The sequence below is a fragment of the Eriocheir sinensis genome, chromosome 28 (genome assembly GCF_024679095.1).
Source record: "Eriocheir sinensis breed Jianghai 21 chromosome 28, ASM2467909v1, whole genome shotgun sequence".
Taxonomy (NCBI): domain Eukaryota; kingdom Metazoa; phylum Arthropoda; class Malacostraca; order Decapoda; family Varunidae; genus Eriocheir; species Eriocheir sinensis.
In genome coordinates, this window is record NC_066536.1 from 10,506,775 (window position 1) to 10,532,060 (window position 25,286).

The following is a 25,286-nucleotide window of genomic DNA, read 5'->3' on the forward strand; positions in this document are numbered from 1 at the left end:
CTCTGTAGACGCCGCAGCACGTGTATCCTTATTGTGCTTCGTACGTCGCTGCCTCCACCGTAACCACTATCACCACCACCGTCGCCAGCAGCAAAAGGAAATGACGATAGTGGGCAAAAAAAATGTAATCCCACGAATTGCGTTCTATTTTCTTTTTTTTAAGTACAATGATAAGAAATTATGCTGGTGGTACTGTGATAGGCGAATGTAAAATGTGAAACTTCTTACAACCTCTGTTTTACTGTTACCGTTTGCTCTTTGTCTTTGGACTGTTTGTTTTTTCTCGTTTTATTCTGAGCCTTTGGAATGGAATACCTTATATTTTCAGCTTTGCACTTCCCGTTTTGGTTCTTAAGTAAAATTTCCATGGTATTTTTTCATTACAAAAATGCATGCACAAAGAACGAGCGTCGTTTTTTCGAATGTTTTTGCTATGATATATTTTTTTACTACACATAAACACACGCGCGTGCACACACACACACACACACACACACACACACACACACACACACACACACACACACACACACACACACACACACGACAATCATGAGAAAATGATAGTTGCTGTGTAATATTTCCTCCTTGTTTAGAAAACTTTTAACTGAATATTTTTCCAACTTTGTTTTCATTTCTTCTTTTCTTTGATGACTAAGGAGATTTATTTATGAGTAAACTTCTGAATTGTTATTTCATATTTCATAAACCAGAGACGCAGAAACTGTTCCGAGGCAGCTTAATTTATTGTATTCATTTCACGGGGAGAGAGGCAAAGCAAAGAGCACTTAGACGGGCAGACAAATAGACAGAAGTTACATTATATTTAAATGAAAACGTTCCTCTCAGTATATTCTCGTGGCGCCATTAAACAATTACCATCGCCGTTTTCGTGTGTCTCTTCTCGACCCATATTATTCTCCCGTCTGGCTTCATAAGCAACACACACACACACACACACACACACACACACACACACACACACACACACACACAAATAAGGCGCCAGACACAATCTTTCCACTCTGCCACCACTTGTTATGTATCTGATTTTTTTCATCCTTTTGTGTACTCTGCAGTCCTTCCCCTTCCTCTTTTTCTCTTCTTTTATTTACACACACACACACACACACACACACACACACACACACAGAGAGAGAGAGAGAGAGAGAGAGAGAGAGAGAGAGAGAGAGAGAGAGAGAGAGAGAGAGAGAGAGAGAGAGAGAGAGAGAGAGAGAGAGAGAGAGAGAGAGAGAGAGAGAGAGAGAGAGAGAGCATACAAACAGACAGGCAAGGGAACAAAGACAGACAGACAGACAGGGAGGCACAGACAGCAGCGAGAGGGGGAGCGAGAAAGCGAAGTGTAAAAATGGAAAACAGAATAGATATAAACACGCTCCATTGAGCATCCCGCCGCCATTTCCCCTCCGCCTAATGTGGTGTTTGCCTCGTCCTCAAACGCTTTGCCCTTTGAGACGGGGACTCTGATGCCAGATACTTACGTTCGTCATCACTGCAGGGACGGAGGGATGAGGTCATAAGGAGGGGGAATGGAAGGGGAAGGTGATGGAAACTTGGATGGATTGAAGGGATGGAATGGACGGGTTAAGGGCAAGGAAAAGGAGATAATGAAGTGTAAGCAAAGGCATTCGAAGGGAACGTGTGGTGAAAGGGTGAAGGATAGATGGAGGGAAGGAAAGGGAAACTGAAGGGGAAGTAAAGGATGAAATGAAGAAGGGAAGGATCAGTGAAGGGATAGAGACAAAGGGGGTGATTAGGAATATGAAAGGAAAGGAAAAGAAAGGGAAGAATGCAAAGACCTTCATATGAAAGGGTGAAATGGGGTGAAAGGCTAAGATATTGATGAAAGGAAATGGAAAGGAAGGGGTAAGCGTAGAGAATGGGAAGGAACAAGGAGAGGAAAGTATGCTGAAAGCGAGAATGGAAGGGGAGGCAAGAGCAAGGCAAGGGCAGGGTGGGGAGAGGAAAGGGAAAAAGACGAACTTCATTGCCCAATGGTGGAGCTGGTGGTGGAGGACGCCATAATGACAGAGTAGAAGGGTCATGGCGGTGGTGTGGAGGAGGAGGAGGAGGAGGAGGGAGGGAGAGGTGATTGCACTGTTGGAGACTATGATGGGGGTAAATATTACTTAGATAAAGCAGGAGTGTTACTCGCGATGTTACGTCCATTTGTTTAGGTTTGTTTTGGTGACATCCATTCACAAGGTAGAAAGTGTTGGCTGTTATGTATTTGTTTTCATGCTTTAAATGTCTCTTCAACGAAAACCGATCGTCTTTCAAACGCTCAAACACCTTAATTCATTAGCGACAGAAGTTGTTTTGAGGTGACGCCACGTTTAGGCATCCGCTGAGGAGAGGGAAGGGATGCTGTCATGTCGTGTTGACGCCGAGGAAGAGGGAGAGGGAGAGTTCAAGGGCGCCGTAATGAACTGCGTCATCGTAGCATCAGGTGGTAAAGCCAACTTGATTATTATCTCGTTGATTAGCGTGACGCCTCTCCTCGTGTGTGTCTGGGACGGGCCGCCGCGCTTAGAGCCTGGGGTCTGTAAAAAGGGGAACGGATGAAAGTGAACGGTCTGCATCTCTCTCTATATATATCTAAATTCAGGCGTAGGCTGATTACATATGTAAGTCAGTCGATTTCAACTACGATTACGTAGTTTGCAACCTTCAGTCTGCGATTTGTATAGCAAATGCAGTAAATCTGATAGTAATATATTACAATTACCAGTAGGCTACATAAGAAGTTTATGATCATTTAATTTATAATTACATACACCGTACCATACTAGATATTGCGACTACCCCATTTCTGTATCTTTATCTGTATATCTGTCTGTCTAATGCAAAGTTCATCTTGCTGATGACAATAAAAAAATCCACATTTTCATCCCCTTTTCACCTGATTCATCCATCCTCCGCCACAAAACATGCTAAGTTTCTAGGATACCTTTCACTCTACGCATGATTGTGTAACTTGAGTTTAATCACTGTATAACCTCAGTGCATGTAATGCACACATTATTGTAGAATTTAGGGTTCTTGCAATCCCTTGCCGCGACTTTCTTTTATTCGTGTTGGTAACGTCATCAGCATGTGTGGCGCCTCTTCCTATAATCTGGACATCTTTATCGACCAGAAGTTATGTAAGCGTAACCTAAGCCCCCCGTTAGCTAGCCTCTCGGTTATGTATATCAGACAATTGCTGTTTGTCGGATAAGCATGTCATTCCGCAAGACACAAAGCCATCATAAACATCAGGATTGTCACATTGAACCTTCATATCTTAATGTCTAAGGTAGACCCGCTCAAAAAAATAACTCCCAGTGCTTGCAGCTTTTGTGATGATCTGTATATCTGTATATGTATATGAAATGCGGACTTGAAAGGGTTAAGAGCATATAAAACGCCACGTTTGTGTCAGGTCAGAGAGTGCGAGGGATTGCGCAGCAGGGCGTCGCGTGTCCCGGGTCGTGTTGACAGTGGCGGCGGGTTCTGTGCGAGGCGTGTGGCGGCGGCGGTTGTAATGGCCTGTCTGCGTGAGTCTCGGGTCGGAGGTGTGTGGCGAGGCGCGACTAGGGCAGAGTTAGCTGCTTGGCTGGCTCAGGTACATTGATCGGCGTGTGTGTGTGTGTGTGTGTGTGTGCGTGTGCGTGTGTGTGTGTGTGTGTGTGTGTGTGTGTGTGTGTGTGTCATAATACGGTAAATGGATGTTAAGAAAATGGGAGAGAGAGAGAGAGAGAGAGAGAGAGAGAGAGAGAGAGAGAGAGAGAGAGAGAGAGAGAGAGAGAGAGAGAGAGAGAGAGGTGAGGTGAGGTGAGGTGAGGTGAGGAGTGTTAGAGAGAGAGATGAGGTGAGCTGAGGAGTGTTAATGAGGGAGAGATTAGCCTGCTTGGGGCGTGTGATGTGCGGCTGCCTTGAGTCCCGTGGGAAGGTGATAAGCAGCCGTGTTACTCGCACTAAGGCGGCGCATAGCTCTGCCTCTGCGGCGACGTATACCCGACGCTTACACTCTCTACCTTGAACTATTATACTCCCATTGCCTAACTAGGGATTATTCATTATTTTATCTTTATGCTCTAAACAGAATTACAATTGATATTCTCTTTCCATCCTGTTCAACTTGCTGTCTCTTACACTTACCACACTACAGTGTCCCCTCCCTAAACCTTTTCAGTTATATTATACGTCTAAAGGGTTAACTCCATCCACTATGTCTTCTCTGAAATCTCTTAGAAAGTTCATATATCTCATCCGTTCCCCCTCACTAGCCATTCCATACACTTACACCACATCGCCACACTTAGGTTCTGCTGTGTCCACAAAGCAATGTCCTGCAACTACATTCTCCTCCCACTTCTTTGACTCAGGATGTTACATTCTATTCTTAAAAACTCTAAATATAAGCTCAACAGAAGTCTCCCTTCCGTTGCCTCCTTCCTGCCATCCCTTCCTTCTTCACTGGCTGCTGAAAAGTTCCTTTCATTCTCATCAACGCGACTTCCTGATGGGACGAATGACCGGACGCCCACCAGGGTGCCGGGGGTCTTCCAGTGGAAGCCCGTTCCCGCCCCTGGAGCTCAATGGGGTACTGGGAGACACGACGAAGTGAGGAGTGAGGGGTGTGGGGTTTAGGCAGCAAAAAGGGAGGCTTATTTTGTCTACGTTTCTGATGAAACATCGTTCATTACCCCCCACACACACTGTTTGGTAATAGATTATTTTAAGCATATAATATCTCGTATCAATGATTTCATAATATTACGTGTGTGACAGGACAGAAACGTATCCATGGTACCAATTACTAATATTTCTTCTTGCCGTTTGTGTATTATTTCATTATACAACTTTATGACTTTATATGAAGTGTTAAATATCCCAGAGCAAAAGAAAAGCATAGCCATTTTTTCCCTTTTTTTTTTTTGTTATATTCTCCGGCGCCCTGGTAATGACTTATGTAGCAGTGGACGGCGTTCAGCGCGTGCATTACTCACTCCCATGGCGTGATGGCGAGGTGGATACAGCGACTTAAAGTGCTTTCTTTGCTAGGGGATTTGAGCGTTGAGAGGGCGGCGGGAGGGGAGTGAAGGGAGGCAGGTGATGCGAGGGGAGAATGAATGAAGCGATGAGTGAGGGGAGAGAAACGAAAGAAAAAGATACACAGAGAAAGAGAGGGGGAAGAGGAGGCAGAGAGGAGAGCGAGGAGGGAAGGAAGCGTCGACAGGGAGGAAAGTGAGAACAGGAGATTAGTTAGATATCCACATGAGGGGAGTAGAGAGAGGGAGTGATGGGATAAGGGAGGAGGGAGGAGGGACAGAGTGAGAGAGAGATGAAGGGAGGAAGGAAAAGGGGAGAAGGGGAATGAAAAACGTGTCCCTCCATTTGATCTACCTTTTTAATTTGTTTGTAAAGTCCTAATATATTCATCATTTACGTATTCCTAAGGGCTGTCTCGTCTACCTACACCTCTTCCTCCTCTTCCTCCTCTTCCTCTCTTCTTCTCCTCCTCCTCCTCCTCCTCTCTAAATGTAATTGATGTTATGTGAGTGATTGTGGATCCGTATTGAATATTGCACGTGAAGTATTTTATTGTTCTCTCGGCCATAAATATATATCGCGCACAGCAGAGGGAGGAAAGACGCTGATGTAATAACGAGACTCTGAAGAATTATTTGCTCTCGTCATCTGTTTCTATATCTAGCTTTGTTATTCATGTATTTGTTCTCTTTTTTTTACAGTAGATCTTTATTTCCATCAATTTTTTTTATCATATATTAAGTGTATTCATTGACTGCTCTTTCGGTTACCTCTTCGGATTCTTTACATGAGCAGCGAGTAGCGGGCTTTTTGTTGTTGCTGTTGTTTCCTTTTTTTGTGCCCTTGTACTGTCTCCTTTGCTGTAAAAAAAAATATCTTTGTTTGTTTGTGTATTTCTTTGTCAATGATTCAGTTAGTTGGTTGTCTCGTTGCTTTTCCAAGATTTGTAAGTTTTCTTTCTACCAGTCTATTCGGGTTAGTACATCTTAAATTTATGTGGCCATTGATGTGCATTTATTTACTGCATTCATATTTTATGTAAGTGTACATTAAAACAAGATCTGATGTTTCTCAAGCTAAGGCATACATTTCATATTCATTTTTTTTCCAATTTTGCAGATATGTTCATTTTTGTGTGTGTATGTGTGCGTGTTTGTTTTGTTGGGGGGGTGGGGGTGGCGTGCGTGCGCGTGTCTGTGTGTGTGTGTGTGTGTGTGTGTGTGTGTGTGTGTGTGTGTGTGTGTGACGGGTGTGTGTGTGTCCCCATTAGGCCACACATCTCTTTGTTGCATTATGTACGTGATGAACCCGAACAATAGACAATCCCCGCCTGATGCCTAAGCTCTCCCTTTGTTAACACACACACACACACACACACACACACACACACACACACACACAGTGGAGAAAATCTCACATAAATCCTTAAAATTTTCTCTCACTATTTCACCTTCGTTCCCATTTCCCATTGTTTCCCTTTCCCTCTTGCCACCTTTTCCCTCCCTCTCACCCTTCCTCTCACCCCCTGTTCCCTCGCTACCTGGGCCGCTCTCCGATCCGTCTTTGGTACAACAACTTCACCTTAATCCATCTTTAGGACACACAGGCACGAGGGCGATACATCAGCCGCGGGAGGAGAAGGAGGGCAAGAGCGGGAGGGAGAGAGGGATGAAGGAAGAAATGGGAGGAAATGGAGAGATGGGTGCACTGGGAAATTGGTGGAGGATAGGTAAGGAAGAATTACGTCGCCTGGTGATGTGAGGGAAGGAAGTGACAAGGGGAAAGTTTACGAGGATGAGGGGAAGGTTGTTTAGCAGAGGAACAAATGAAGAGAAGACAAAGAAGACAGAGGGCAAAATATTACATGAGAGCAACATGAGAAGAAAAAAAAAGATGAAAAAACCTAAGAAAATGATTTTGAATAAGCCGAATACAGTAAAATATGGCAAGCAATATCCTAAGACTTTCACAAAATAGTCAAAGGTGAATGTGAAATAAATTACAGTATAATATCTGCATATCAAAAAAAAAAAAAAATCATGTATAAGCGAGAGTTAAATAATGTAAAAAAAATAAGGTGATATAAAAAAAGAGAGGGCGTGGCGTGGCCTCGTTCCCTCGCCCGCCCGGTCAATGTGTCGAACGCTATCCCAAGTTTTACGTTAATCGAGTCAAGACTTGGAGCGTAATGGGGCGGCAAACATCTCTAGTTGATGAGGGAAGGCGCTCGTAAGGGGAGGGGGGTTCTTAGGACGGTGGCGGTGGTGGCAGGGGATGGTGGTAGTGTTTGCTGGTTGTAGTGGTGGGAGGGCAGGTGTCATGGGTTGGGTACAGTTATGGGGGGGAAGGAGCGTTTAGGATAGTGATTGTGGTAGTGTTCGCTGGTTGTGGTGATGGATGTTAGTGGTGTTAGGAGAGATAGTGGTTGGATTTACTAAGGGTTGGTGGGTGTTAGTGGTGTTTGGAGAGATAGTGGTTGGTGGTTGTTAGTGGTGTTGGGAGATATAGTGGTTGGTTGTATGATAGGTGGTGGGTGTTAGTTGTGATTGTGGAGGTGGTGGTTAGTCGCTGTATTTGTAGGTGTTAGTGGTGGCGGTGTTAGTGGTGGAGGTGAAGGATGTTGGGAGAGATAGTTGACGAGTTAGTGTTTGGTAGTTGTAGTCGTGGGTGTTTGTGGTGGTGGCGGAGGTGGAGGTTGTTCGTGGTTGTAGTGACGGTTAAAACTGGTTATGGTAGCTGATTGCCTTAGTGGTGTGTGTGTGTGTGTGTGAGATTGGTGAGTGTAGTGGTAGGGATAGTGACGGTCATGGTGTGTGTTCTTGTTAGTGTTCGGTACGTTACTTTGGTGTTAGAGATACTGGTGGTTTGTGTTGATGGTGGTGCTGGTGGTGGAGTAATGATCGTTGTGGTAGGTGTAATAGTAGATCTGGATAGGAAAATAAGTGTTAGGGTATTAGTTAATGGTGTGGTGTATGTTTGTGGTTGCAGTAAAGGGGAATATATGGTGCAATGATAGTAATATTAATGATGGCGTTTAGTATTTTCATAATGAGGGGAAGACATTTTTTATGATGCAATCCATACTGCCAACTTACTATAGTCAAAGATGTAATGACAGATATGGCGATTGTTGTCATGGTGATAGTGGTTGTGGTAGTATAAAAAAATGGCTGTTGGTGATAATATTGAAGGTTGACGTGATGGAGACATTAAAGGGATTATGTGTTGTATGACGCGGGTGAAAATGGTGGCGCTAGATATGAGTTTGATTGAAGGGAGCCGGGGGTGGTGCTGGTAGCGGCGGTGGTAGTGGTGGTGGTGGTGGTGGTGGAGGCGGTAGTGGTGGTGGTGGTGGTGTTGGTTGCGTTCGTCGTAAAATTAAAGTAGGAGTGTTTGTTTCCGTTCCTATGTGGTGTGGTGGTTGATGTGATGGCGAAGGTGGTAAGTTATGGTAATAGTGGAGCTATATAGGAGGGTATTGATGAAGGGGGAGTGATGGTGACGAGTGGAATGGTGGTAGTTTTTGTGGTGCATTGGTGGTGGTGGGGATGGCGGTGGGGGTGGTAGTAGTGGTGGGGGTGGCGGTTGGGGTGGTAGTAGTGGTGGGGGTGGCGGTGTGGGTGGCGGTAGTGGTGGGGGTGGTGGTGGTGGGGGGTGGAGGCGAAAAGGGTGCAACACATAAAACGGGTTACAAGAGAGAGATGAATGTGTCGGAAAATGAGGAGTGAAAATGTGAGGTATTTTGAAGGTCGCTTGTTCCCAGATAAAAGTGATGACGCGACTCATTAAAAATATCAAACGAAGCGAAATAACCAGTTTGGTAATGTTGAAAAAATGTATCTACCGTGTTGTATTTTATATACCAAATAATGTTTGCCAGATAAAGGAGATTAGTATGCTCTCAGATTCACTAAAACATAGGCCTATGATCATTCTATATTTTTTTTATACAAACAAATACAATATGAGAGAGCTAGATATGTAAGTAGACCGATACATACATATAGATACGTAAATAGATATAAAAGATAGACAGAAAATATTATACATGGCGACAGACAGCCATTAATTTGTAACAATGAAACCGTCACTTGTTACATTTTTTTTCTTTTTGACATTATCATATTTTGTGCAATGTGAAGAAAATAAATAATAAAATATGCATAACATGGTAAATTAGATATAATATTTCACACACAAAATCCAAACGCTTCCATCATTGCCGAGTGATTTACGACGCATAGCGCTGCCACGGCGGTCGTTGCCGTCCGTTGCCATACACAGTGAGCCAATAGCATGTTTTCGACGTGCCGGAATGTATTTTCTATTGTTGCAGTTGTTGATGATTTGTCGGTCATCATCTTCGGTTGTACAGAAACAGAAACATCCTCCCTCCTCCCCATGTGTATGTGCGTTTGTGTGTGTGTGTGTGTGTGTGTGTGTGTGTGCGCGCGCACGCGGGCTCGTCCCCGTGTGTGTAACACACCAGTATGAATGTGTTAAACACACACATGCACACAAACACACACACATAAACACTCACACACACACACACACACACACACACACACACACACACACACACACACACACACACACACACACACACACACACACACACACACACACACACACACACACACACACACAATATGCTGTTGGTTACATGTTCATTGGGACTTGTATCAAATATCAGTTTTCCCTGGAATGAATTCTTCCATAATTACAGATTTCCAATAATTGTGATGGCAGCGGAAAATGCTCTGGTATTTTTCTCTCACCTCCGTCGGCCTCGCCTCCCTGCACGCGCCGCCCCCGATACTCATGTTACCTGACGGCATGGGGCGAGGGTGGGGATGCGCCCTCCCCATCTGCCTACTTGTGTGTCGGGCCGGATGTCTGCTGCCCTTGCTGTTGTTGTTCTCTCTCTCTCTCTCTCTCTCTCTCTCTCTCTCTCTCTCTCTCTCTCTCTCTCTCTCTCTCTCTCTCTCTCTCCTCTCTCTCTCTCTCTCTCTCTCTCTCTCTCTCTCTCTCTCTCTCTCTCTCTCCTCTCTCTCTCTCTCTCTCTCTCTCTCTCTCTCTCTCTCTCTCTCTCTCTCTCTCTCTCTCTCTCTCTCTCTCTCTCTCTCTCTCTCTCTCTCTCTCTCTCTCTCTCTCACACACACACACACACACACACACACACACACATTTTTAGTACCATGCTGCAGTGCCAAATGTGCCCGGCTTGTTCCGGCCTGTGCTTTATTCGCTCAGCCTCTCAGCGCCGGGCCGGGGCCGCTGTACCACTTAGGTGTGCACCGCCGCGCTTACCAGGCCATTAACGTGGCGGTCAAAAGTGCGGCTGTTGGCAACTTTATTGTTATCGTAAAGCTCCTCCTCACCGAGGCCAATGACTTTTACGTGTTTGAAATACAGGCTACCCAGAACACTCTCATGAAATGTGTTATTGTAGACAGCATATTATACCATGACATTGGGTATCAGCATTCAAGGGGAGCCTATTATGATTTTACAAATTTAATATTTAGTTTAATACATTATGTTAGGAAAGGAGGAGCTTTTTTTTTTTTTTTTGTATGTCCATGCTAGGTTAGTGTCCAACTAAAAAAGGAGTTTTTTTTTGGCCCCAGACTCCGCTACCGTTGCGTGAGTGTTCATGTGGGATGGATAGGTGAAGGAATGGTTCCTGATTCGTAGGCTGGTTCTGCCCTGAATGCTGTGAAGGGGTGCGTGACGAGGAAGATAAATGAGGTCATCAAACTTTGCTTTATCAACATGAGGTGCATGTGGTCACTGAAATATTGTCATCGATTTTATGATTGGAAGAAAATTATATGAATAGCTAATATTATGCAGCTTAAGAAATGGGGCAGCACAAATAGATTGTTCGTTATATTGAGTGAAGGAAGCTACCCACTATATGATATCACGATACTTGAAGTTTGCGTATTTTTTCTATAGTCTAAATGACTGACGTCACCAATTGGTTACGAGCTTTCACGGTAGCTACGTGTACTCCTCGGGTATTAATTGATGTGTTGCGGCCATAGAAGTAGCCGGACTTTAGACTCCTGAGGTCTTGAAGAATTATGATTGGTAGCCCATTAAAGAAACGTCGTCTTAGTCCGTCTCCTCGTTCCCCCCCTCCCCTCCCCCTTGCCTTCCCTCTGCACCCTCCTCCTGACGTATGCTTCGGTGGCGAGAACCATAATACCTTTTGATGGAGTGAGAGGCGAGTCGGGGAGAGAGGGTGAAGAGGGACGAAGTAAGGGAGAGAGGAAGAAGGGAGAAAAATGGAATGAGGGCGAGAGGTGGTGAAGGGGGTCGCCGTGGATGTTTATACACCTCTTTCTCCTCCATTGTAGCCATTGATCCACCAGCACTTCGCAGACGCAACGGACGCTAATAATTGCACCCATTTTGCGCCACGCCTGTAATAAAACTGCGTACATGTTATTTATTAATGCAGTTTACGGTGTGGAAGCTCTACGTATGCGAGTCCCCTCTTTCCTTACTTTATCGATGTGCACAGCAGATGGACGGCGCTTTATGAGTACATTCTTAAAGGACAAACAGCAGTAACTCAGTAGTATTACGTAATAAGCAGATACAGAAGAGGGGATAGACTAGAAACGCACAGAGATAACATGTCCTCTATGGGTTTCCTAGTGTCTGTCTCATGGTGCCTACATACACAGAGGACAAAAAAAGTAGCAGCTTAATAATATCATGTAATACTATAGATGCGCAGCAGACGTAACATCTTTTAAACGGTTACGTGGGGTCGATGTTTCCTAGTGGTTCCTTTGGGAGGGCGTGTTTCTTTCGGTGCCTCACCTGATATATCCCAGCTCGTGAGTGCCACCGTTAGGTTGACACGGCTCCTAAAAGTTTCTGCAAATGGCGCCGAACGGAGGATAAATCACACCATTATCACCAGTACTCAGAACATTGGCCCCGGACGATGAAGGAGGACGGGAGGACGTGGGAGGGAGAGGCGAGAGACGGGACACGGGGGACGGAAGAATAAGCGAGATGGTAAAGGAGGAAGAGAGGACGGGGGGTGGAGAGAGTAGAGGGACTGGACATAGAGCGGGATGATGGATGAATGTGATAAAGCAGGGCGGAATGTTGAAGATAGGGGAAGGAGACCGAGGACGGGGAGCGATAAAAATATAGTTTGAACGAGCGTAGAAGGAAAGTAAGAAGATAGGTCGGGGGAGGAAGGAGAAGCAGAAAGCAAGATAAGAGAGGAGAGTAAGATAAGGAAAAATAAAATACAAGAAGAAAATAATGGAAAGCGGGACAAGGAAAGATAAAAGATAAAATGTGAGATGATGAACGACAATTTTGGAGAGGATACAAGGAGACACCACAGGAAAGTAGAACAAAGAACGATGAGAGATGAGAGATAATCGATTGACTTGGGAAACGGGAGGGGGATGAAGAAGTCGAAGGAGAAGGAGAAGGAGTGAGGTGAGAGACTGGACGAGAGAAAGAAAGTCAGACAATCAGATAATGACAGAGGGTGGAAAAGAATAGAGAGTTTGAGAGACGAGTCAGGGAAGTGAGAGAATGGTTAATGAATTGGAAGTTAAAATATTATGCAAGACTGAAAAGACATTGAGAGTATACAGGAGACATGCAGGGGTGGAGGAAATGAAGCAGTGAAGGAGGTTATAGAAGGAAAACTGATTATAGTGGAAGGAGGGAGAAAAGAAGTAGTTTGAGGAGGAAGATAGAGAACTAATAGAATAAAGGCAAGAAAGAAACTCACATACAGGAAATATATATGGCCTCTTATCTCCTCTCATGCTTCCTCTTCCCCTTCTTCCTCCTCCTCCTCCTCTTCTTCCTCGCCTAACTTCACGAGAACAAAGTTTCCAACACCCTCTAAGTCAGCCCGCACCGACTCGCGCCTGCGGAGGTCGCTGGCCAGACTAAGAAGCTTATAAAATTCCTTGATCCTGGCCTGCCACTTCTGTTCTTCCTCCATCATCATCGGAATTATCATCATCAGCCTTCATATTCTTTTATAATTGCCTCATCTTTTCTTCTCCTTTGTGTTCGTCATCTTTGGCTTCTTTTTGTCTTTCTGCCTTTCTTCTTTTTCTTTTTCTTCTTTTTCTTCTTCATTCTCATCTTCTTAAGTTTCTTTCATCTTCATCATCTTCTTCATCTTCTTTTTCTTCTTCCAGAATATTATCATAATCATCATCTTATCATTGTACTACTACTACTACTACTACTACTACTACTACTACTACTACTTGTATTATCACTTCTAATAATAATAATAATAATAATAATTATACTGCCGCTTCTACTACCATTTCTGCTTATCCTCCTCCTCCTCTTCCTCCTCCTCCTCCTCCTCCTCCTCCTCCTCCTCTTCTTCCGCCTCCTCCACTCCTTCCTTTTTCTTTGAAGGCCAATATAATCCTTTTATTGAAGGAATAGTAATTTTCTCTCTCTCTCTCTCTCTCTCTCTCTCTCTCTCTCTCTCTCTCTCTCTCTCTCTCTCTCTCTCTCTCTCTCTCTCTCTCTCTCTCTCTCTCTCTCTCTCTCTCTCTCTCTCTCTCTCTCTCTCTCTCTCTCTCTCTCTCTCTCTCTCTCTCTCTCTCTCTCTCTCTCTCTTATCGTGCTATTCTTTAATTTACTGTTGGCTTTATCTTTACGTCCGACCTTATATAAAGCCCTTGAGGAGGAAGAGATGGAGGAGGAATAACCCTCTTCACACACTTCATGCACATCGCCCCGTTCCTCCCTGCATTTTAAAACACCCATTCCTCCTACCAACCCCACCTACGTATATGCATTGAGTTGATAGTTCCTTCACTTCTTTTCATTTTCCTTTCCTTTATTATTCTCTTTCTTTTTTGTTTTTTTTCAATTTTCGTTCCCTTCCCTTTCGTTTCCTTTTCTATCATATCCTTCTCTTCTATTTCCTTCCTTTCCCCTACCTTTCTCTCCCTTTCCTTCATTTCCCTTCCCTTCCTTTCCCTTTCCTTCCCTTCCTTTCCCTCCCCTTCTTTTACATTCCCTTCGTCCCACATTTAATTTTCTTTCTCCTGTTTTTGCTTCCCTTTCCTTCACTTTCCCTTATTTCATTTCTCTTCACTTTACTGCCATTCCCCTTTCTTCCATTGCCTTTCGTTCCCTTCCCTCTCCCTTCCTCTCCCTTCCCTTCTCTATCTCACCTACACAATCACTTCTTACTCCCATCGATTCCCCTTAACTTACGATAATTATATCTATCCTCCTCCTCCTCCTCCTCCTCTTCCTCCTCCTCCTCCTCATTTTGTCTTTCATATTATTCGTGTTGGTGGTTGTAACAATTGTTTTCTTCTTCTTTACGTAAATTGTTATAACTATTTTTCTTTCTTTCATTTCTTCTTTCTTCATCATCATCATCATCATCATCTTCTTTTTCTTCGTCTTCTTCTTCTTCTTCTTCTTCTTCTTCTTCTTCTTCTTCTTCTTCTTCCTTTTCTTCTTCTTCTACCTCCTCTTTTCAGTATCATTCTTCAATTTCGTATTTCACTCTTTCTCTCCCTTCCTCTCATTCCCTATCACCTCAGCTCTTGTCACTCCTTATCTCCCCTATCTCCTCCTCTTCCTCTTCTCCTTTTCTCTCTTCTCTCCTCCTCTCGTCTAGTCCCGCCATATCTCCTCTTGTGTCCACTCATCATCCACTTCTCATACCTCTTCTCTTTTACACATCTTTATCATTTTGTCTCTGCTCGGCTAACCAAGTAATTCTAATTTTCTTCATTCATCTTCGTTTGTGGAGTGACTGAGCCGTACTTATGAACACACTGGCTCCGGTGAAAGGCCGAGCAAGTGGAGAGAGAGAGAGAGAGAGAGAGAGAGAGAGAGAGAGAGAGAGAGAGAGAGAGAGAGAGAGAGAGAGAGAGCAGTCTAGGCAATATTGTAGCTTTTTCAACTTCTCTAATCTGTCTTCAAAGTCCAAAAGCTCATATTGGATTAATCCTGCTCTCTCTCTCTCTCTCTCTCTTTTCAGTCTCACTTCTTTTGAAAAAGGTTACCTTCGACATGGTGTCCAAAACTTTTAAGTTCACATGTTGCTGAAGATTGTCTGTATTATTTAAAAGGAAATATATCGATACGGTCAAGAACACACACACACACACACACACACACACACACACACACACACACACACACACACACAAATGTTTACACCGATTTATTATACTGTTTAGTTACTTTTTATTTCGGTTTTCAAGTATTACCATATTGCTCATTCCGTGTTTTCTGTTACGAGTCATTTAACTTCGCCAATTTTCCTCCTGTTAAATTTTCTTCGCATTTTTACCACTTATTTACGTATCTCTTCATTTGAACCATCTTTATATATACCTGTCAAACTCCCTTTCTTCCCTTCTTCTTCTTTTTTATATTTTACTCCATGCCTCTGCAACATCAGCATAGTTATTCATTTTTCTTTTATTGTATTTCCTCCTCTACATGTCGAAATCTATCTCTGCACAAGTTCCGTTTTCTTTGCTCGATCATCTCTCCTCTCACTCAATATCTACCACAACACAGTCTTTTCACTATACCACCACGATCTTCTTCCGTCTGAGCGTTTCTCACCACCAACTCCGCCACATATCTGCCCAGCGTGTAATCCTCCCCAGCCGGGCCCCTCAGCACCTCCCTCGCCTCCCGCGCCTCACCTACCCATTACCTTAGTGGTTATTTCAGCAATTTTCCTCTCGCTCTCCGCTAATTGTATTGTTATGCTGTTTTGTTTTCCGCGTGCGGTTCTTGCCCGCCGCCGCCCTGTTTTGCTAACCTGTGTGTGTGTATGTGTGTGTGTGTTGTGTGTGTGTGTGTGTGTGTGTGTGGGTGGGTGGGTGTGTGTGTGGGCAGTTTTCTTTCTTTATACTCGCAATTACGGACTCCCACACAAACACACAGACTCTCACACGTTCACACATAACAAACAAACAATGCCACTTAAAACTTTCCTTCCCTTTACAAGTCCCTCACAAACATCTTACTCATCCTCCTCCTTGTAGTCGTCCTCTTCGTCCTTCTCCTCCTCGTCGTTCTCCACCTCCTCCTCCTCCTCCTCCTCCTCCTCCTCACTACCAGGGATTCAAGGTCACAGGAATAAGTTGATTAATCCGATTTACCTATTAGAGGCCTCACTTTGGCGTCGCAACAGGAAGTCAGTAAGGAAGAGCGGCAGAATGGTCGTAGCCTTTTCGGGGAATTCATTGAAAGTTGTTGGTGTTCCCGTTTTGATGTTGATGGAGGACAGATGAGGCAGTTACGGCTGAGAACGTCCAGCCGTAAAGAGAATGAAATGGTTATGTGCAAGGAGAACGCAGTGTACATATATTGACTGAAAAAAAGGAAAGAATAATGTTAGTGTGTATGTGTGTGTCCGTGTTTCTATTTTTGTGTGTTTGTGTGTTTTTGTGAGACGTTGTGTGTTTGTGTCGAGTGTCGAGACATGAAATTAAGAAGAAAAAAAATGTACAAAATTAGAATAAGACCGCAAGAAAGTTCTGCTGAATATTGGCTCGTTTTCTTCCTGTTTATGAGCCGCTGGTGGGAGTGTTCAGAGAGCTTCCGGGGCGAGGCTGAGGGAAATGTGTGAATAGTGTTATTATTGTTTTGATTGTTATATTTTATTTATCATTTACTTATATTATTATGTCCTCAGGGGCGGTGTTTCTCAATAGATGACATGTTACAATATTCTCGTCGTTCGTCGAAGAGTTTGTTGCACAATAGCCAGGGAACACAGGCAAACAGGAGAGAGGACTGTCCCCCATTTTTTTTTAATTCATCATTTAACTGTGTCGCTATCAACATTTTTTTTCAAGCTCAAAATCTGTTTTACCATTTTTCATTAACTATTTTACTGGATGACATTTTCTTTACGTCTCACTCATATTGGAGCTGCTCGTTTTAGTATTTTGCAGTCTGCGTTTGTCGGTCCGGGCAGCATCAGTCGTGAACGCTGTTATGTAAAAAGAAATGTTACTTTGACACATAAAGGCTCTTACAAAACAAATGCCAGTCAAATGGAGTTGATATCCTGTGAAGGCTGAAATGTTACTAAATATATTTCTGTCTGTTTACTACTTATTGATGATAAAGTCTTTCACATTAGTCCACGTGCAATTAATTTGTAACTGATCTTATTGGTAAAGTATTTGTATTATTCACCAAACGGGAAATTTGATGAAAAACATAATTCTTCATATTCAGGGTTGCTACAGTGAGATATTAATGTTGAGCGTTAAATTGTTTCTGGGAAGTGTTGTACCGTTGTCTGGTGGCCGAATAGAACAATGAAAGGTATTATTGTGTATTATGTTTTATCTGATTATTGATTTTTGTTTACCTGAACGGGTTATAGAATGATACCAAAATAGAAAAGTAAATAATAATAGTAATAATAATAATAATAATAATAATAATAATAATAATAATAATAATAATAATAATAATAATAATAATAATAATAATAATAATAATAATAATAATATTAGTGATTAAGATTATAATGGTAACACTAATATTTGTAATAAAACTAATAACAGTCTAACGTCTTCTTACAACCAAAATAATTAAATTCGCTATACGTCAGCATCATTCAGTACACGGTCAGGCAAGGCAAACAACAGTGGAAGGACTTCAGGAAGTGCCTGGCAACCCTCCATCACAGGGCAAGGGAAAACAGATCTTTCAAAATACATTTCGCAAAATCCGCCTGAGAAAAGCCCTCGGTGGGAGCCCTGCGGCCCTCCGAAGGATCAAGGCTGCTTCTTGCCTCGACAGGTCCAGTTGCTGGCTGCCCGTCTAACAATAATTGGCTCTTGCGTTGGCAGCTGGAACTGGTATTTGCTGGGGAGGAGAGGAAAGGAAAAAGAAGAATTGGAGGAGAAGGAGCAGAAGGAGGGAAGAGGGAGGGGGAGGTTTGCAAGAGACTAGGAAGGAGGACAGAGTGAAAAGGAAAGAAACACAAAATAAAAACAAATTCAGGAGATGAGTGCTCGGAGGCAGGGCTGGAGAGGGAGGGAAGCAGAGGACAGCGAGGATGAAATGTTCAAGACAAAGTGAAAAGAGCAAGGGAATGTACGATGGAATACAAGAGAGAGAGAGAGAGAGAGAGAGAGAGAGAGAGAGAGAGAGAGAGAGAGAGAGAGAGAGAGAGAGAGAGAGAGAGAGAGAGAGAGAGAGAGAGAGAGAGAGAGAGAATGGAAGGTGAGGAAGAGAAGAAGAGATTTAGAGGTGCTTGCTGAACCAAACCAACACGAGAAAGGTTGGCGATAAAATGGAAAAAAAAAGACTTTGACGCGGCGAATAATAATGAGAGGAGAGAAAGAGAAGATCGTAGAGGCAAAGAGGAGAAAGTGGTAGTATTAAAGCCGGGAGGAGTGAAGGAAGGGCTGGAAAGAACTCAGGAGAAAGAAACGAGGATAGGAAGGGATGGGAGGAAAAAAGACAAACAGCTGACGAGGGCACCGCGAAGGAAAGACAGAAAGAAAGAGGGAGAGAGGGAGGAAGGAAGCAAGTAAGGAATGGATGTGAACGGAGAGAAACATAAAAAGAGGAGGAAAAAGGAGGAGGAGAAGAGAAAGAAGGAATAGAAGTGAATGCAGGCAGAAAAGAGCAAGAAAACGAGTAGGTAATCTTTAAAAAAAATTGAAAGAAAGCGAGACTGAAATGTAATTGCAGAAGGGACGGAGAGAAAAAGACGCTGGAACATTACCTCTTTTAATGGAGCTTTGTGACAAGTTTTTGCCTTTCAAAATTCACTGCCAGGAATATTTTCTTTTCTTTTCTCGTCTCTTTTGAAATGGCATATATCTCGGCGGTAATGTTTTCTGGGTTCCATTTTTTTTGTCTGCTTCAATTTTACTTAATTAACCTGGTTTTTTGAGCACCTGCAGGTAAATTGGATTATACACTTACTTTCCCACGCGGCATGTTGAAACACCTGAGAAAAGAAATATTACACTTTGGTTCTGGTGTATTTTTTATTCATTCTCTTTCGTGTCATATAATAGTTGTGTGGCGTAGCATTATGAGAGAGAGAGAGAGAGAGAGAGAGAGAGAGAGAGAGAGAGAGAGAGAGAGATAAGACGAAACTTTAAACTTTGAGCTGAAATAATGAGGAATTAAAGAGGTAGATAATGAGAGGGAGATGAGTAATGAATCCTTAATGACCCGGGAAGGATTATAGGCTTTGAGATGGAGACAAAGGAAATTGTTAACGGTAATTTCTGTAATTACCTGTGTCTACCTGACGTGGAATGGGTAATGAATGGGCGAGACTCGTGGCCACAACACGTTCCGTAACTCTGGAGGGAAGGTAATTATTTCATGGTCCTTTTATCACCCAGTCCCATTAAGCCTTCCCGTGCGATGCATGGTGAGGTGCTAGAAAGAAGTGGAGAAAAGGAAAAATAAATGATGGATGGATTAGGATGATTGATGTTCTACCTTTGTTTCCTTTATGTAGATAGCAGCTTCTTGAGAAACGTACTCGTCCCTATACATTTCTTCGGTCGTAGTTTGGAAATCGAGTAGAAAAATTAAGAAAGATAATGTCAGAACAGATACAATAAAAAGGACGCAGCTACACAACAAAAACAAATAGAAAAAAATAAATCGAGGGCCAGACTCATCCGCTGCCTCGTCTCCTTTGCCTGAGTCTCTGCTCGCTCATTCTGTGTGCTCTTTCACCATTTTTTCTTTGCCTTGTCCTTGGTTGAAAGGACATACTAGTAAATCTGTTTATAATTGATCTTAGTGATTACTGCACTCTACCGCGGCGCTGATTGATATTTTTCTTTTCAGTACCTAATAACTTTTCCATGACGATTTATGCTGTATTACTATATCAAATTAATATCACTTATTACGATGAAATTAAAAAAAAGCCCTACAACATCAGCAACAACAACGACAACAACAACATCAACAACAATAATAATAATAGTGTTGATAACATAAGAATAATAACAATGTTAGCAAAATAATAATAATAATAATAATAATAATAATAATAATAATAATAATAATAATAATAATAATAATAATAATAATAATAGTAATAATAATCGTATATATTAGGTACCAATGCAAACCACTCTGATATAACAGCGTAGAGTAGTGCCAGGGGGATTGGGGGCGGGGGAGGGGTAGGTTGCCAGGAAGGCGGGAGAGAGGGAAGGTTAGCACACTGGTTAGGGAGCTCGCACGCGAAATTACGTGCCAAATCGGCAAGCTCAGGTGGGGTTCGGTGATCACAGGAGCTCATTAAGCAGCCTCACACCTGCAACGGGCCGCGGGAGATCTCCAGGGGGCGCTGCGGGCGATACAGCGTCCCGTCTAGTGGCTGTGAAAGGCATGAATACTGTGTGAAGTGGCGGGAGGCGGTGGGTGCTGTGGGACCAGTGAAGGGTGTGTTAGCTGACTGTCTGTGAAGGTGCGTATATGCGTGGCTGTGAATTAGCTGAGGCGGTAGGTGCTGTGTGGATCAGTGAAGCGTGTTAGATGGATGTGTAAATGAATATGATGAGGTGTGGAGTAGCTAAATGCAGTGGACATGGTGTGTATTATAGTAAAATGTGTGGTGCTGTGTGGATGAGTGAAGAGTGTGTTAGCTGAATATGTGCATGTGTATCTGTGGAGAGATTGAGTAGAGTGGAGAGGGGATAGTCCGATAGAGGCTCTGTTTCTTTTACTTTGGATCAGTGAGAAGTCGGCGCATGTATATCCGTGTATTAGGGTACGTTTCCCAGCTCGAACCCACCCTTCTCATTAGTTCTCATATATAAAAATAAATAAATAAATAAAAACAGTAATCTGAGGTACGAAAAGACTACTCTCAAAATAAAAGTTGAATATTTCTAAATCTGAAAAGTGTCCATTTTTCATATCTAAGCTTGATTTTCTATAGTGTTTTATTTCCCTTCATTTGAGTGTTAATTGTAATGATGCATATAAAATGGCGAACATGTCCCACGTGAGGAGTGTGTGGAGTGAGTGGCTGAAAAGGGTGGATCATATGTGGAGTGAAGGGAAGAGGGAGTTTGCGTGCATGAGGAAGTGTAAGTATGGAGAAAGTGGGTAGTGTGCAGATAGTTGCTACTTAGTTTGAATTAGTGACGAGTCTAAATGTGTCCTAAGCCAGTGGATAATGAGAGAGACAGATAGGGAGAGAAAGGGAGATCACAAAAATGTGTATATAGCAACTCCATTTTTTTTTCTTTTTGTGTATGTGTGTGTCGTTACCAGAGGGAGTACGGTTGGTTGGGTTCTGTTTTGCGTTGAGCGGATTGGAGGGTCGTGCGGCGGGGCTCCAAGTAAGCAGACGTGATGTGTGAGCCGCCCGGCGTAGACGTGAGGGGACGGACGGGCGCGTCGTGGGAAGAGGAGGAAACGAGATTGTATGGTTGGCTGTGTTACGTTTACTCGCATCTTTTGTATATGTGTTTTGTGTGAATGTTTTTTTTTTTTCTTTCTTTGTATGTGTGTTTGTATGCTCACCTTTTTATTTTTCCTCTTCAGATAAGGGTATATTTTTATTTGCTGTTTTCCTTTCTCGTACATTTTTTTTCTATACGTATATTTTCATTTGGTTTATTTCCTTTCCTCTATTTTTGGTATAAATTTGTGAAGATATAATACAAAAAAAAATCTGAGGGAGACAGTTTGGAAGAATAATCAAAAGAATAGAAGGATACTATTGTTTTATTTTTTGTGTGATGAGAACAAAAAAAAGAGCTTTAGGAAATGAAGTTTGGGGGGAGGAAGAGCAGCTTGGACGAGATGGAAGAATATAAGTTAAAAGTGTAAGGTTTAGGAAAGAATGGAGGGTGGAAATGAGTCTATGCAAGTATATGTCAGGCTTTGTATCGTTGCTGTTGTTATTTCATTTTCATTATTATTTTTATCAACATTATTACTATTATTATTTTTATTATTACCACCATTACCATTGTCACTCTCACCATCTGTATCATCATTATTACCCTCACTGTCATCACCATCATCACCACCTTTATCCTCATCCCTTCACTGCATGCAATTTCATTTTTATAGCACCAAAATAGACAGCTCAGCACACACTTCCCTTCCCACATCAATGCAAACCAAATCACCCCCGCCAGGCCACAGTGGAACAAGAGCCGGTCACTAGAACAACTCCATATTCCCACGCGTTTCATCTCGAGGGTCAGTCCAGTGCCCTTCGCCTTTATACAGTTTACCCAGTTTTCGCATGATTCCTGATGTATCTCTTCCGCGGTCCATTTCTATTCATGGATTCCACCGCTGTTCTTTATGCGAGGAGGCAGAGAAAATAAATTGTATTCACCCCGTTTCATGTATAACGTTGACTTAGTTGGATCCCTTTCTGTGTGTGTGTGTGTGTGTGTGTGTGTGTGTGTGTGTGTGTGTGTGTGTGTGTGTTTTGGTGGAGGAAGTGGTAGCTGAAGTAATAATAATGAGGAAATAGTCTTCTCGCCCGTGCACAGCGTAAAAGTGAAATATTTGGCGTTCGAAAAATCATGAAAAGTTCTAGATTCGCGCAGCTACATACACTCACGCTGCTGTAATAAATGAAAACTATGTAAGCAAACTTTTAAAGGAAAGAAATTCCGAAAGTCGTTCACACTGAAGTTTCTGCTCATAGTCCTTTAGTTCGAGGGGATAAAATGGCTCAACGGATGGACAGACAATGAAGAGAAAAAAAGTGACGATGTAAAAGCTGTTAAAATATCCGAATGCCTCCTTTCCCCTTTTGAGTGAAATGTGAATTTAAACTGTGGATACCAAGCTGCCGGAGGGGGAGAGAGAGAGAGAGAGAGAGAGAGAGAGAGAGAGAGAGAGAGAGAGAGAGAGAGAGAGAGAGAGAGAGAGAGAGAGAGAGAGAGAGAGAGAGAGAGAGTGAGGAGTGATGATAAAAAAAAAATATTGAAAGAGAGGAACTGTCCATTATAATACTGTCCGTCCTGTGTTGAGGGAATATGAAACCTCGGCCTTTTAAAGAAATTTCCATGGTGTGCTGAGCTCCCGGGAAGGAAGGAATAGAATTATGTTATGTGCGAGGAAAGATTGAAGAAAGAAAGGAAGGTAAAGAAATGGATGGAAAGAATTCAGAGAGGAGCATTTGGGAGTGATTGAAACAGCTTGCTCTTCCGTTGTTCGTCATTGTTATCACTTTCATAATTAATATTGTTTTTCTTTTTATACTTTTTATATTTTAGTTCTTCATCTAACTGTGTGCTGGATTATTATTATTATTGTTGTTGTTATTATTATTATTATTATTATTATTATTATTATTATTATTATTATTATTATTATTATTATTATTATTATTATTATTATTATTATTATTATTATTATTATTATTATTATTATTATTATTATTATTATTATTTTTATTATTATTATTTTTATTATCATTGTTGTATGTATCATTATTGTTAAAGATAATACCATTCTTTCCTGACCTAGTTGCTGACTGATAATAGAAGTCATTATGCTGAGGAAATGAGAGAGAGAGAGAGAGAGAGAGAGAGAGAGAGAGAGAGAGAGAGAGAGAGAGAGAGAGAGAGAGAGAGAGAGAGAGAGAGAGAGAGAGAGAGAGAGAGAGACCATGAACAAAACCGGAGAAAATCGAGTCAACGTTTTTACCTTTTGCGGAGAGAAAGAAAAAAAATGAGAGGAAGAAAATAAGTAAGTAACGCAACACCGTAAGAAAACTTGCCTAACCACATGTGACGGGGGAAGAAAAAGATGAAAGAAAGCAATCCGTGTATGTAAATTTCAGGCCGAGCTCTTTCCTGTGCGACTTGGGTATAACGTAGAGAAGTAGAAAAAGGTTCTTGATGTGAGAAGGGAAGAAGGGAGGGGCTGGTGGGGCCGAACGAGGTAAGGATAAAAGGTGAAAGGAGGGAGGTAGGGAGGGCGGGTGGGCGAGTGTGAGAGAAGAAATGGAAGAGGTGAGGGTGAAGAAAGGGGGTGAGAGGGAGGGAGGGAGGAAAGATTGCGAGTAGGAATATAAGGGATAAAAAACGGAACATACTTGGCACGTGTCTAATAATAATGGAGAGAGAGAGAGAGAGAGAGAGAGAGAGAGAGAGAGAGAGAGAGAGAGAGAGAGAGAGAGAGAGAGAGAGAGAGAGAGAGAGAGAGAGAGAGAGAGAGAGAGAGAGAGAGAGAGAGAGATTTTTTTTTTCCCTCATGTTCCAGATTCAAAAGTGCGGGAAAAATATCGCCGTTTCATTCCCGCTTATCAGTGTGAAGGCTAAAACTTTGCGCTTTCAGTGGAAAAAGAAAAAAAAAAGGAGATGGGAAAATACCTGTGCCTTGCCTCGAACTCAATCGGCATTCTCATCTTTTATTTTTTTTTTCATTTCATCTTTCATTTTACTTGCGAACCTGCCCCTGAAATACAACTCCGACGTTTAAGCAATCATTATTAATTCAGTTACATATGCCGGATTTAGATATTGCATACATTTTATTGGTATATTTATTTATTTATTTATTTTTATCATATGGTAGTCATGGAACCTGTCCTCATTTTATCCTTCCATTTTTTTTCGTTTCGCCTTTTGCATCACATTCGCTTTTTTTTCCGAATATTGCGATGAATCCTACTCGTTTCATGGCGTTTCTGCAACCTTTTTCAAACTAAAAAAAAAAATTCGTATATTATTTAAAGTGTAATAAAGTGTATGTCTCCTTTTCGTCCTCTCTCTCGCTGTTTTTATTTCCATACGTGTTTCCATATTTCAGCATCGAGAGGTCCATTCGTCTCCTTCTGTACAAAATTGCGCGTAATGTTCTTCGTGGGCCAACTCCAATCATTCTTTCGGGTGAGTTTCCATTCTCTGTTTCGTGTTTGTGTCACATTATTATTTTCGCTAGAAAACTTTGACACCTGTAGTTTTTTTTATCGAACTTGTTTTATTTGTTTAGTGAAGTACGGTAAGTTTTTCTTCTCTCGATTTATGATCTGCCGTGTTATCAGTTTCCTTCTCCGCTGCCTTTTATTTGCGCTGGATGAAGTACGGGTGTATGTTTTTTTTTTTCGGGCAGGGATATAGATTGTTGTTGTTTTTCGATTTTTTCACTATTTCTTTTACATGCGTATATACTTTTCGTTATTTTTTTGTTTGTATGTATTTACTATTTCTCTCCTCCAATCTTCTTTG

At 42.3% G+C, this 25,286-nt stretch overlaps 1 long non-coding RNA gene across 1 annotated transcript in view; it reads left to right on the plus strand.

The window, feature by feature from the left end:
• Window positions 1-24,947, plus strand: part of LOC127004724 (uncharacterized) — a 102,840-nt gene extending 77,893 nt beyond the window's left edge. Inside the window, exon 4 of the long non-coding RNA XR_007757940.1 lies at window positions 24,868-24,947. This is a non-coding gene — a long non-coding RNA (uncharacterized LOC127004724). The remainder of the gene's footprint in view (window positions 1-24,867) is intronic.
• Window positions 24,948-25,286: the final 339 nt, after the last annotated feature.